We start from the raw sequence: 13,664 nt of genomic DNA on the forward strand, positions 1-13,664 counted from the left end.
GCAATATTAACAGCTGTAGGGCGGCAGACTACAGTTGAGCGGAACATATCCTGATTGCTTTCTGCTTACAGCCCACAGGAATTAGTTCACAAACAGAAATTGCAACTACCACAGCAGAGTCAGTATAAACAGGGTCGATCATTGGCGCCCTAGTAATTAGTGTGTAGTTAACAAATATGCAATAATCTGAGACTACCGTGTTTGAGCAGTGCATGCGCAGTTTTTCCCTCCTCCTCCTCATCAGCCTCACAACACCCACAGGGCAAAAGCCTCTCCCATGTCTTTCCAATTAACGCTGTCCAATTAACCCTACTGTGTGGTGTCAAATGCAAGTCTTTAGAGTGCGACTGCCCGTCACATATGCTTTTGAGGATATCTCGAAGCTTACATGCAGACTTCACGACAGCACATAACGCACTGAAGGACATATACTTGCGTTGTTGCCGCCGATGTATGCATCTGAGCGCAAGAGTCCGCAGCTGCCCTGAATAACTAGCGTCCTTTCTTTCCCTCCCAAGGATCAGATTTCTACCGTACACATGCGAGCAATGAGACGCAACAGCACGCAAAGCAGCAGAGGGCACTCGCCTTCCGTGATCCATGGACGGCCTTGGCGCCATGATTGCCAGCAGGCTGGTTCTGGCGGCGACCAGTTCATGTGAGCATGATGCACCTTCCTGTCAGGAGTGTATTTTCTGGCAGCGAACAGGCTCTCCGAGCGCGGCAATTTGAAAAAGCCCAATGATAATTTAAAGATGTATAGACACCTAATTTTGGTGGCATGTTTTCTTCTCTACAATGATTCAGAAGACACTACTATGAATGAATCACCATGTGGTATTTGCCTGGGACCTATAAATAATTTATAATCGAATTTTTCTGTCATGCTGTCTCGGTTTCAACAGCCGAGTGAAGACTGTGACATCAGAGAGGTTATATGTAACGTGAAGCATGGAAAAAATGCGATGTAATTGCTGCTTGATCGTTTTAATTCACTACAATGTTGAAGCCAGCCTTCCTCAGTAGTCGGAATGACAAATGTAGCAGCACCGATTATATTGCAGTTTTTCATGCCTCGCATGACCTATAAGCTCACTTTGACATCATAGTCCCCATTCAGCTCTTGAAACTGAATCAGCGCAAGAAAGAAATTCGATTATAAATTATTTAGTAGTCATAGGAGAATCTTCATCATCATCAGCCTGATTACACCCACTGCAGGGTGAAGGCCTCTCCCATGTCTCTCCATTTAATCATGTCTTGCCAGCTGCGCCCACCTTATGCCTGCAAACTTCTTAATTTCAAACGCCCAACTAACCTTCTGCCGCCCCCTGCTATGCTTTCTTTTTCCTGGAATCCCTTAAGGACCAACAGCTATCTTACCTTCGCATTACATTCCCCGCTCAAGCCAATTTTTTCCTCTTGATTTTGGCTAGGATGTCATTAACGCGCGTGTGTTCCCTCAACCACTCTTCCTGCTTCCGGTCTCTTAAAGCAGTATAGACACCTAATTTTGGTGGCATGTTTTCTTTTCTTCAATGATGCAGAAGACGCTACTATGCATGAATCACCATGTGATGTTTGCCTACGACCGCTAAATAATTTATAATTGTTTTTTCCTGTCATGCTGTTTCAGTTTTGGAACAGCCGAACGATGGCTCTGACGTCAAAGAGGGCTTTTCCTTCCCGTGAGCCATGGAAAAATGCCCATTGAATCGCTGCTTCATTGTTCTAATTTACTGCAGTGTTGAAATCAGCCTTCCTCAATTGCTGGAATGACAACAAATGTGCAAGCAGCGATTATATTGCTGTTTTTTCATGTCTCGTGACGTGTAAGCACACATTGACGTCACTGTCCTTGTTCAAGTGTTGAAGCCGAAACTGGACGAAAAAGAAATGCTATTATAAATTATTAAGCGGTCGTAAGAGATTACTAGCTGCCACTCCATGTATAATAATGCCTTATGCATCATTACAAACAAGAAAACACGCACCCAAACGGTAGGTGTTATACTGCTTTAACGTTACGCCTATGATTTTTCTTTCCGTGGCTCACTGCGTTCTCCTCAGCTTAAGCTGAACCCTTTTTGTTAGCCTCCACGTTTCTGCCCCATAGGTGGGTACTGGTAAGATACAGCTTTTGTACACATTTCTCTTGAGGGATATTGGTAAACTGCCATTCATGACCTGAGAGACCCTGCCATATACGCTCCATCGCAATCTTATCCTTCTAGTTATTCCCTCATGATCCGGATCAGTTGTCACTATTGATACCTGCCTTAAATAGACGTATTCCTTTACCACTTCCCTTACCTCGCTACCAATTGTGAACTGCTGTTCTCTTGCTAGACTTGAGAATAGGAGAATACCACAATGTAATCCATGTATAATAATACCTGATGCCTCATTAGAAAGCAAAAACACACACCCAAAAGATGGGTGTTTATACTCCTTTAAAGCTAGTTGGTGCATTACAGAATGTGAGTCATCAGTGTTACCAGTCAGACCCTTTAACATCATATTTTGATCTGTTGATTGAAATCAAGTTTTTTTGTGTTCTAGTTAATGGTATTTCATTATTTCTTTGCTCCTTATTTGGAAAAATTATTTCTCGGGACTCTGACCAGGCTCAACAAGTGTAATGTGATAGTAAACTGAATATGTTTGAAAATAATCTCAAGTTGCCCTTTAATTTACCTTGTACATTAGTCTTTTGTAGCAAATGTGAACACTTATCATACTTTGCAGTCTTCCACTAGCATGGATCCTGCTGCACCACAGAACCCGGATATTTTGCTGAGGTCAGCAGCCAGGTATGAAGGTGTCGCATATTTAGAATGTAAGACAAGTTGGCTTTGATGCCCCATCGGCCAGCGCTGATAAAGGAGCAAAACACAGACGGAAGACGAAGCTGACAAAGTTCAGTTTGGTGCTCAGGAACGCTTGGCTACCGGGGTACGCCGTGCTAACAATGATTGTGGCCGTCCACACTTCTTGTTTGATTTGCGTCTTTACACTTGTGGAGGGGCTGGGTGCGCCGTGCTAACAAGAAGTGTCGACGGCCACAATCTTTGCTAGTACAGCGCACCTCGGTAGCCAAGCGTTCCTGTGCGCCAAACTGAACTTTGTCAGCCTCGTCTTCCACCTGTGTTTTGCGCCTTCTTCAGCACGGGGCGCTGGGGCATCAAAGCCCAATTGTCAATCTTACAAGAATGATTTTGTAAGCTTGAAATGCTTTTAGCTCTCATCCTTGATAAATGCAGGCAAACAATCTAGAAACTGGAAACATGGGGATGAGCATCACTGCACACCTCTCGGAAATGGGAAATTTTCTGTCCGAATGATATGAAGCAGAAACAAAATTGCGTGCAGAGCAGCCCTAGGCACAATGTTAACCTGTGGCAGCTCACAGCAGCTTTGCTTAGCGATGGCTTTGTGGTCGAAATGCAGTTTTTGTTTGTGTTCTAGTTGTTGACGTTTCATTATTTTGCAGAATTATTTCTTGCATATGAGACAAGGTTCAAGAAGTGTAATGTGATAGTAACCTCAAAGTGCTTTAAAATCCCCTGGAGATGCCAATTAAAGAAACACTGAGGAGAAATTGAAGTTGGCTTGTATCGATAGAATATAAGCTCCTGATCACAAAAAACGCCACTCTTACTGAAAAACAAAGCTCTTGTACAGTAGAAAATAGCAAGAACCAAAATACAGGTATCGCTGCCACAGGGAAATCTCGCAAGTACAAGCGTGATGACGTCATTGGACAAGAGATGCCAACTTGGAGGAATTTTCCTTCCTACATGAAGCTGCGAATCTCTGAGGCTGACAAAGGAAGGTTGCCCGGTTCAATATTGAAGGAAGTTTTGTTTTAAAACCGATAGTGCACTTTTATCACACAAGGAAGACAGACAAAAGACAACCTGAATGTTGGAAGCAAAGAAAGCCGATTTTTGGCGGCGCCACAGGCGGCCAGGAGAGTTTCGAATTGTTATGGCGCTTCACCTCTATGAGCTTTGTGTGCCTCATGGTTTTGTTTTTGACGCGTCTCGACTTACAAGCGCCGAACAGCAGAGGAACTCCCAAGTGCCGCTTCAAGTGCAAGTTAACCTATGAAGGAGCCTGTTAGCTGGTCTGATTATTGCCGCGGTCGATGAAAAACCAAGATGGCACGATGGTCGGTGATCGTACAAGGCAGTGCGCAGTACAAAGAGCACTTGTGTCTTCGCACGCTCGCCCAGCGAAACATTCCTGGCTGTGCCAGTCAACTTCAAACTACTTAACGAAAATTTTTTGTTAGAGACGGGAGACAGAGTACAATGCAGTTAAGAAAAATATGCTGATGGCCTAGCTCTGTTAGGCCAGCATATACGTAGCGAAAGCGTGGAGACTTCTGCATCGGAAGAGAGCACTCACTAGATGCGCCTTTATTCATGGTTAAATCTTGAGCCGTCGTGGCGGAGTGGTAGAGTCCGTCTCAAACTACAATGGCCCTGGTTCGATTCCGAGCCTCGGCACAGATTTTTTTTTTATTCAGTGAGTGGGCGGGAGGTTTCAGTGGCGCGCATAGATGCCGCCACCGAATACGTTGGTTAGCGGATAAGCGCAGGCTGTGTTAAAGGGGCAGTTAGGAGAACTCTATCAAATTATTTTTGTTAGCAAAATCTGATAGTTCGGCATTTCAAGGCTTTGTTGCCGCCTGTCCGGGAGTGAAAGATGCATTTATTTCAAAGGAATTTGGATTCAAAGTTGAAAACGTTTTTCTCGCCACTCCGTTTCAAACTTGGGTTCTTTATGACATCACGGTGCACTCTTATGACGTTAAAGGATGCAGTGACGTGAAACGTGACGTAAGCGCAGACGTGATTTCTCGCGGCTAGCGGTGTGGTCTAGCAGCCGAAATGAAAGCTACTGCCGCCGCACGTTGAAGGCATCTATCGGGGGTCGCTACCGTCGCTTCGTTGACGTTTGCACCGGCGTCTTGCCTCCGTTATGATCGATCCCGTTCCCGAACCTGACGACGAAGTTCTCGCAAAAACTCCGGCCTGCATTTCAGCGACCTCTGCCCCACAGAGCGTGTGATGCTTTTGAGGGAGCACGGTTAGGTTAGGTGCCAGCGGGTTGTTTCCCCTTTCCGCCATGAGGAGCCGTTGCAAATTAAATATCATAACCCCAGTGCGGGGAGTCACAAGGGGCCAGGACAAGGTCGGTGAGTCGCGCCCATTGGAGGCTGGCCGGGGCTTAGGGGCGAACGGATTGCGATTCCTTGAACGGCGCACTTGCACGGTGCAGCAGGCGGCATCGAGGTCTCCCACGGTTGCAAGGGCCAGGTTAGTTATTTGATTTTTTGTCAAAAAAACGGATGGGTACTCAAGGGCGCTTGCGTTTAAAGTTGGCGGCTTGAAAGTAAAGCCCACTCTTCAACGGCTTCCGCGCGTTTCCGGCGGTACGGGGTCTACTGGATCGGGCTCACTCGCCCACTTGCATGTACCTTCAGATGTGTACTGTGAATGGATTAGATTAGCCGAGAGCTCGAAAAGAACAGCTGCGTCCAACTGCCGAAGCTATCGAATGACGACACAACACGTACCTCGCTGCAGAGCTGAATCGGTCTGGCCGGGCCGGCGGCGGATGGCGCACCCTTCGCAAAATAGAGACATGCTTAAAGTCTCCGCCAGTGCGGTCAGAGTGCGCCGAAACCGCCGGCGGTCCAGCACAGTTGGAGCATAGAGGGTCTCGGTTTGACCGACGTGACGTAGCCATGCAGTGCGCATTACTCCAGAGTGTAAACGCACCTTAACAGAGCCTGCGCTTTAACCGCTAACCAACGTATTCAGTGGCGGCACCTATGGTAGCCACTGAAACCCCCCGCCCACACACTGAATAAAAAAAGAAACCTGTGTCAAGGCTCGGAATCGAACCAGGGCCTTTGTAGTTTGAGGCGAAGACTCTACCACTCCACCACGACGGCTCATGATTAAACCATGAATAAAGGCGCATCTAGTGAATGCACTCTTCCGATGCAGAAGTCTGCCCGCTTTCGCTACGTATATCCTGGCCTAACGCAGCTAGGCCATCAACAATTTTTTTAACTGCCTTGTACCTTGTCTCCCGACCTTAATAAACGATTTCCGTTAAGTAGTTTGAAGTTGACTGGCACAGCCAAGAATGTTTCGCCGGGCGAACGTGTGAAGACACAAGTGCCCTTTATACTGCGAACTGCCTTGTACGATCACCAATCATCGTGCCATCATAGTTTTTCATCGACCGTGGCGATCATTTGACCAGCCTTAACAGGCTCCTTCAAAGGTTAACTAGCACTTGAAGCGGTTCGCCACTTGTAAATCGAGGTGGGTCAAAAACAAAACCACGGGGCTCACAAAGCTCATAGACGCCAAGAGCCATAACAAATCAAAACTCTCCTGGCTGCCTGTGGTGCCGCCAAGCATTGGTTTTCTTTGCTTCCAACATTCAGGTTGCCTTTTGTCTGTCTTCCAGGTGTGATAAAAGCGCGCTATCGGTTTTAAAACAAAACTTACTTCAATATTGAACCTCGCAACCTTCTTTTGTCAGCCTCAGAGATTCGCAGTTTCCATGTAAAAAGGAACATTCCTCCAAGGTGGCGTCTCTTGTCCTATGACGTCATCACGCTTGCACTTGCGAGATTGCCCTGTGGCGGCGATATCTGTATTTTGGTCCTTGCTACTTTCTACCTTACAAGAGCTTTGTTTTCAGTAAGACTGGTGTTTTTGTGATCTGGAGTTTGTATTCTATCGATACAAGGCAACCTCAATTTCTCCTCAGTGTCCCTTTAATGCGCGTTTATAGCCTGGCGTAACGCATGCGCGCGCACTGCACACCAACGTCACGTCGGCCAAAGCGAGACCCTCTATACTCCAACTGCGCTTGACCGGTGACGCGTTTAGCGGCTTAGGCGCACTCTGACCACACTGGCGGAGACTTGGAGCATGTCTCTATTTCGCGCCGAGTGCGCCAGCTGTGCCAGCCAGACCAGACTGATACGGTTCCGCGGCGGGGTGCGCGTTGTGACATCATTCAATAGCTTCGGTCGTTGGGCGGTGCTGTTCTTTTCGAGCTCTCGGCTAATTTAATTCATTCACAGTGCACATCTGAAGGTACATGCAAGTGGGCGAGAGAACCCGATCCAGTGGACCCTGTACCTCCGGAAACGCACAGAAGCCGTTGAAGCGTCGGCTTTACTTTCAAGCCACCTACTTTAAATGCGAGTGTCCTTGAGTACCCATCCGTTTTTGTGGCAAAAATAAATAAAGAACCTTGCCCTTGCAACTGTGGGTGACCTCGACGCCATCTTCTGCACCGTGCAACCGCGCCGTTCAAGGAATCACAATCCGTTGACCCCAAAGCCCCGGCCAGCCTCCGATGGGCGCGACGCACTGACCTTGTTCTGGCCCCTCGCGACTCCCCGCACTGGGGTTATGATATTTAATTTGCAACGGCTGTTCATGGCGGAAGGGGGAAACGACCCGCCAGCGTCTAACTGAACCGTGCTCCCTCAAAACCTTCGCACGCTCTGTGGGGCTGAGGTCGCTGAAATGCAGGCCGGAGTTTTTGCGAGAACTTTGTCATCGGGCTTGGGAACGGGATTCATCGTAACGCCGGCAAGACCTTGGTGCAAACGTAAACGAAGCAATGGTAGCGACCCCCGATAGATGCCTTCAACGTGTGGCGGCGGTAGCTTTCATTTTGGCTGCTGCTAGACCGCACCGCTAGCCGCGAGAAATCACGGAGTCTGCGTTTACGTCATGTTTCACGTCACTGCGTGCTGTAACGTCATAAGAGTGCACCGTGATGTCATAAGAGTTCCCGAGTTTGAATCGGAGTGGAGGGAAAAACTTTTTCTACTTCGAATCCAAATTTATTTGAAATAAATGCATCTTTCGCTCTCGGACAAGCGGCAACAAAGCCATGAAATGCTGAACTATCAGATTTTGCTTACAAAAGATTTTTGATTGAGTTCTCACTGTTTCTTTAATGTACCGTGTACAGTCTTGGTCAAAAGTGTTGAGGCTACAGCATTCAGCTGCAGTGAAATCAATGTTCCTAGAATAATTCATGTAGTGGATCATTCAAAACTGTAGTCAAGCAGGAAGCTTCTGTATCGCAAGAAGAAACCTGCTAGTATTTAGAGGTCACTTGGTCTTTAATATTGCCGTAATGGCTCTGTTATGCGGCTGAAGCGAAAAGCATTTGGCCTTAAGACTTAGCCGACACTGTACATTACTCTTGTTGCAAAGGCGAACACTTTGCACACTTTCCAGGCTTCCACTAGCATGGGTCCTGCTGCACCACGGAATCCAGGTGTTCTTGCTGAGGTCAATGGCCAGGTACGATGGCTTCTCATATTTAGAACTAGTTTGTAATCTTGAAATGCTTTTAGCTCTCGTTCTTGGTAACTGCAGGCAAACAATCTAGAAACTGTGGAAATGTATAGGGCTGAGGATCAGTGCACACCTATCGGACACGTGAAGTTTTCCATCCAAATGGCATGGAGTGGAAAAAAATTGCCTGCACAGGAGCCCCAGTGACAATTTGAACCTGTGACAGCTCAGGGCAGCTTTGCTTAATGAACTCATAGATCACTAGACCATGACCACAACCTTTCATGTTCTAATTAGCACGGCCTCTTGTGCTAAGATTTAATTGCTGTGTTTTAAATATTCATAATCTTGCATCTGTTAGTTCTGAGCTTCCGAATATTTGGCAGCATAACTGTTGCCAGGGTGCAGTTGAGCCTGAAGTAGAGATAAAAAGGCTCATCTATGTTGTCAAAGGCAGCTTATATGATTGCATATAAACGTGACCTGGTGGCCCATCGTGCTGCTCACTCCGAAGAAGAGAGCGATGTGTCATGTTTTATCATTAGTAGCGTTTGCAAGGAAAACTGCCATTTTCGTAATGTTATATATAGGAGTCCTGAGGAATAGGAGTTTAGCAGTTTTAATGTGGCAAATAATAACTCTCTCCCCAATCTGTTATAGGGCTTTATACAAAGCATATGTGCAGCTGTTTTATTGCAGGTTCACCTCGGGAGCGGAAATTATCAGTGCAGAGCGGTGGCGCTGGCTTCTTTCCCAAGGTCGAGACTTCCTGTTTTGCAAGGACGCCACAAAACTTTTGTGGGGTTCCCCACAAAAGTGACGCTCCTTCCTGGTGATGCTCCTTCCCCTAAGAGCCTTAGGGGAAAGAGCGTTCAGGGAAGGAGCATCACCGGCTCAGTATGCCGGCAATTCCTTAAGGCTGGTGCCACGCAGAAGCCTCGGATGAGCTCAGAAAAACTAGCAGCTGTGGGCAGTAAGCCTCTTTTATTTAGGTACATTTCATGACTGACAAAGGCATTTGTTTATTAAGTGTGCATGACTTAAATATCTTTATTTTACAGCGCCTGCATGTCTTCAATTTTGTCATGATTAATATTCTTTCAGATGCATTTGATGCATACATCAAAGCTGCACAAGCTGCCGAGGATGAGAAAATGCGCAGAGCTGTTGAATTGCTACCTGGCGGACATACTGAGGGACATCAAGTAATCATCGCCTGCACCTGCCCCTGTAGTCGATGACTGTAGTCAGATAAAAATGATAAAATAAAGGCAGCAAGAAAAATTATTTCATTGACTGCAGCCTGGTATTTAGTGCTGGGATGCAGCATTTGCTGCACTGAAGGGTTGCAAGTTCATTCAGGTAGCCTACATATTCAGAGCTATTAGCTGTACACCAGAGTACGTGTTGCAAGGCCATTGTATCTCCATGTCGAGGCCCTCGTATCTGTACGAAGGTTACGTGGCCCTCGTATATACGAGGGACGGGAGTGACACATATCCAATAGCGTATATATGAGGCACGTATCACCAATATATATGTGTTTCGCCATACGTGGAAAGGAACACGTATGCCATACGAGCACGTATACATACGAGCATATATGTGGACACATATCCAATATATATGAGACACATTTAACACATATATACAAGATTTTTCAATAGGGTACTCATCCTTCTGTGGTAATCGATTCAGCTCCACAGGGCCAAAAACATTGTGAGCAACAAAAGACCTCTCAGTCCTCTCCTTCGAACAGCGTTATGGACGCATCCTCTATGGACTGTATGGATATAGAGTCTGATCTCCGCGCCCAGAAACGAAGTGGGTCTCCTCTGAATATTGCAGGTCCATCTTGCCCCCGTCAAAGCACGGAGCAAGAGTATACAGGAGGTGAAACTCCCGTCTGCGCGAGCGAGCGCAGGCGACCAGACAAGTCACAATTGTAGCACGCGCCGACGGGGGCGCATGTAGTGGCGGCGCCTTGCGGCGCCTTGTAGAAGCAGCAGAAAAAAAATGTAGCACCCGGCGAGGATAAAATCACTGGAACGGGAAAAGTACCGCAACCAGCCGCCATATTTGGCCCAGCGCTGCTTGCTGTGCACGCTTATCTCTGCCCATAAGAGCAAGTGCTACGTAATGCTCCGGATTATCTGTGTGCCGGCGGACGCGAGAAAGAAGCGAGCGGACCATTTATGGGGGGTAATGACCGCGACACCGCAAAGAACTAATCGGGAACGCGCGCGCGCTGGCCGGCTGGCGCGGCGGCGAGAGAAAACGAATGCGGTACTTTTCTCGTTCCAGTGACTTTTGGCGAGGCGGCTTCGGCGCGCTCTCCGGCGGCGCGTGCTCAAAGCAGACGACACGTGCTTGCTTCAGCGGGCACGCCGTGACGTTGTATTTTAGTAGTTTCTTTCCAGGCCGCCAGGCGCCGCCAGCAGGATAGTGGCGCCGCAGGCTTGTGACCTTTTCTGGTCGCCGCAGACGGCGGAGTTTCCACTCCTTATAGTCTTCCTCCGTGAGTCAAAGACAACGAAAAGTAACGCAAGTCAAAATGCTAAGATCAGGATTCTAGAAAAGGCAGTCGCGGCTGCGGCACTCCCGCCAAGATAGGGTTCTTAAGTGTACTCCCGTGGAATTGTCGATCTATATTCTCAGCTTCAACAGATTTAAATTGCCTATTGTTGGGAACGAGGGGTCCTTGAGTGAGCTGACTCTTTAAGCGCCGCAGGTCCCTTCTCCGAATGACGTTGTCGGACTTGGTTATGAAGGAAACTGTACAGGGGGGCTTATTTTACATATTTTACAAGATTTTGGAACACATTGGAGGGTGATGGGGGAAGGACGGAGGATCTGAGAAGATCTGAGGATGATCGAGGATTCCTCTTCACGGCACTCGTCGTCCGGTTTAAAAAGGGTCCGGTCCCTAGGATTCCCCAGGTTCGAGGAAGTCTTCGCCAGGTTGGGCGTGGCCTAACTTGCGTTGTCGTACACACACACACACACCACTTCACATAGGGACACGCCCCCGTCACATGCCTCGCCGGAGAAAAAGGGTGCCGCTGGACAATCGCCCCCACCAGAGAGAGCGATGTCTTCGCGTCCGAACGACAGTTCTCACGCTACAGCCGGACACGTCTTCCGGGAAGTCCGAATGGGCGAGGCGCCGGCGAGCAGGCATAGTTGAAGGGGTGAGTCACCCCTGCTCGGTTCTGGCGGTCGCTAACTGCCTCCGTGCCGCACGGTAGATCTTCCGGGAACAAGGTTTACAAACGGCAGTGGAATCCTCCGTCTCGAATCCAATAAACCACGTGAGGACCGGCCGTGGGAAACAAGATGCCTATCGCCGTGCAGGGACCCCGGCTGCAGGTGTCCTGGCCGAATACGCAGCTGAAACAGACAACCGGCTGTCGCCAGAAACCTTACACTATGCAATCAGCTTCTACCAAATTTAGTTGATTTACAGGAAACATGGCTAAATACAAATTTCAATTATCATCTCAAGGATTACCGTCCGTTCCGGCTTGACCGGTCATCACGAGGAGGAGTGTTGTTAGTGCTCATCTCTACAAAGTTTTTCCAATATGCGGACAATGAATGTGAAATCCTTGCGGTTGACCTCAGTGTCCCAGGTCAACAGCCCTTTACGGTAGCTAATGCATATTTCCCGTCTGGTGTGCGTGACTCTCGGCCCTTTGACTCACTCATGTCTAGTAGCCGATCTTAGGTTCTATTACTTGGAGACTTCAATTCGCACCATGTGACGGGGGGGGGGGGGGGGGTTCAAAACAGACAGCTTTGGTTCTAGACTATTTGACTGGGCTTCTGACAACAACTTGATCTGCAACAATTCCGGATTGCCAACGTTTCTTCGGAGTCAATGCCGCTCTGCCTTGGATTTAACTTTTTCCTTCCAAGGAGTCTCTGTTACGTCTTGGGCGCCTGTTGACTGTGCAACAAACAGTGATCATCTACCGATTAATTTCAAGTCTGCGTGTAAATTAATTCTTCCTGAGCGACATCAGCTCACGTTAATAAATTACAGTTAGTTTAAAGACACGCTAAAGTCAGCCCTCCAAATCTCTTCAGAATCTTGCGCTCAGACAAGTGCCGAAAGCAAGGCTGCACATCTATGTTCAGTACTGGACCATGCAAGGCAAAAGTGTGAATTTTTGGGTTAAGGGAACCAAGGGTGCAATCGCAAACAATTGGTGGAATGCTGAGTGCACGCGTGCATATAGACGACGGAAAGCAGCTTGGAAGAAACTTCTCATCAATCAATGCCCAAAAAATTGGTTGGATATAAGTATGTTGCAGCAACATTTAAGTGCACTGTCGCCCGTGCAAAGGAGGAGTATAATACAAATCATTATGATTTCCTTTCACAATCAGGAAATAAGCGAGCTTTGTTTAATTTCATGAGGCGCAACAAGGTGATTTCACCGGCTGCCAACATTGAATCCCTCGTTCAGTCCCCTGCTGACATCGCAAAGGCCTTAGAGGATATTGCGTGTGGCCTAGATTCGCTTTACATCTGCTCTAGCTTCTGCTATTTTCACATGCACCTCAAGTGATTTCACTGAGGTCTCTATGCCTAAGCTGTCGCTAATTGTTCTGCGCTTATCCCCAGCGGCCCCTGGCCCCAATAAGGTCACTTAATCTATAATCAAAATTTTGTTCAATGAATCTCCTGCAGACCTGTTGGCTCTAGTCAACCATTATATTAAAGGTCCTTGGATACCTCATGAGTGGCGTCTTGCTGAAATAGTTCCATTGCTTAAAAAGCAAGGGGAGGGCTTAACTTTAGACAACATACGCCCTATTTCATTAACATCGAACCTAGTGAAATTGGTGGAAAGGGTCCTTCTTAGCCGTGTCATGTCATTCATTTTGGAAAATGCCCTCTTGAATCCATGTAAAGTTGGTTTCAGGCCAGGTTGTTCAATTTGGTGTGCTCATACTGACCTAGAGAGTCGTATTAAATTAGCTCACAACAGAAAACAGTTTGCTGCGCTTGTCACCTTGGATGTCAGTAAAGCATACTACAGCGTTGAGCGCTCGTCTCCGTTAGTAAGATTACAGGAACTGAACTTCCCAAACTATTTTGTAGCCTCGATTTCTGTTTTCTTTTGATAACAGAGAATTTTACTGCTGCCAAAATGGTGTTTCCTCAAGGAGATTTCCACAGACAAGAGGTGTACCGCAAGGATCAGTTTTCTCACCTGTTCTTTTTAACATTTTTCTAAGCTGAATTCCATGCATTCAAAATGTGAAAACTTATGCGTACGCCACCGATATTGCATTTTT

General features: G+C 47.4%; 1 long non-coding RNA gene across 1 annotated transcript; it reads left to right on the forward strand.

The window, feature by feature from the left end:
• Nucleotides 1-546: 546 nt before the first annotated feature.
• Nucleotides 547-9,554, forward strand: LOC144108267 (uncharacterized). Its single transcript, XR_013309471.1, has 4 exons — nt 547-658; nt 2,749-2,813; nt 8,298-8,363; nt 9,462-9,554. It is a non-coding gene; the product is annotated as an uncharacterized LOC144108267 (long non-coding RNA).
• The last annotated feature ends 4,110 nt before the right edge of the window (nt 9,555-13,664 follow it).

This window comes from Amblyomma americanum, chromosome 1 (assembly GCF_052857255.1).
Source record: "Amblyomma americanum isolate KBUSLIRL-KWMA chromosome 1, ASM5285725v1, whole genome shotgun sequence".
Classification (NCBI taxonomy): domain Eukaryota; kingdom Metazoa; phylum Arthropoda; class Arachnida; order Ixodida; family Ixodidae; genus Amblyomma; species Amblyomma americanum.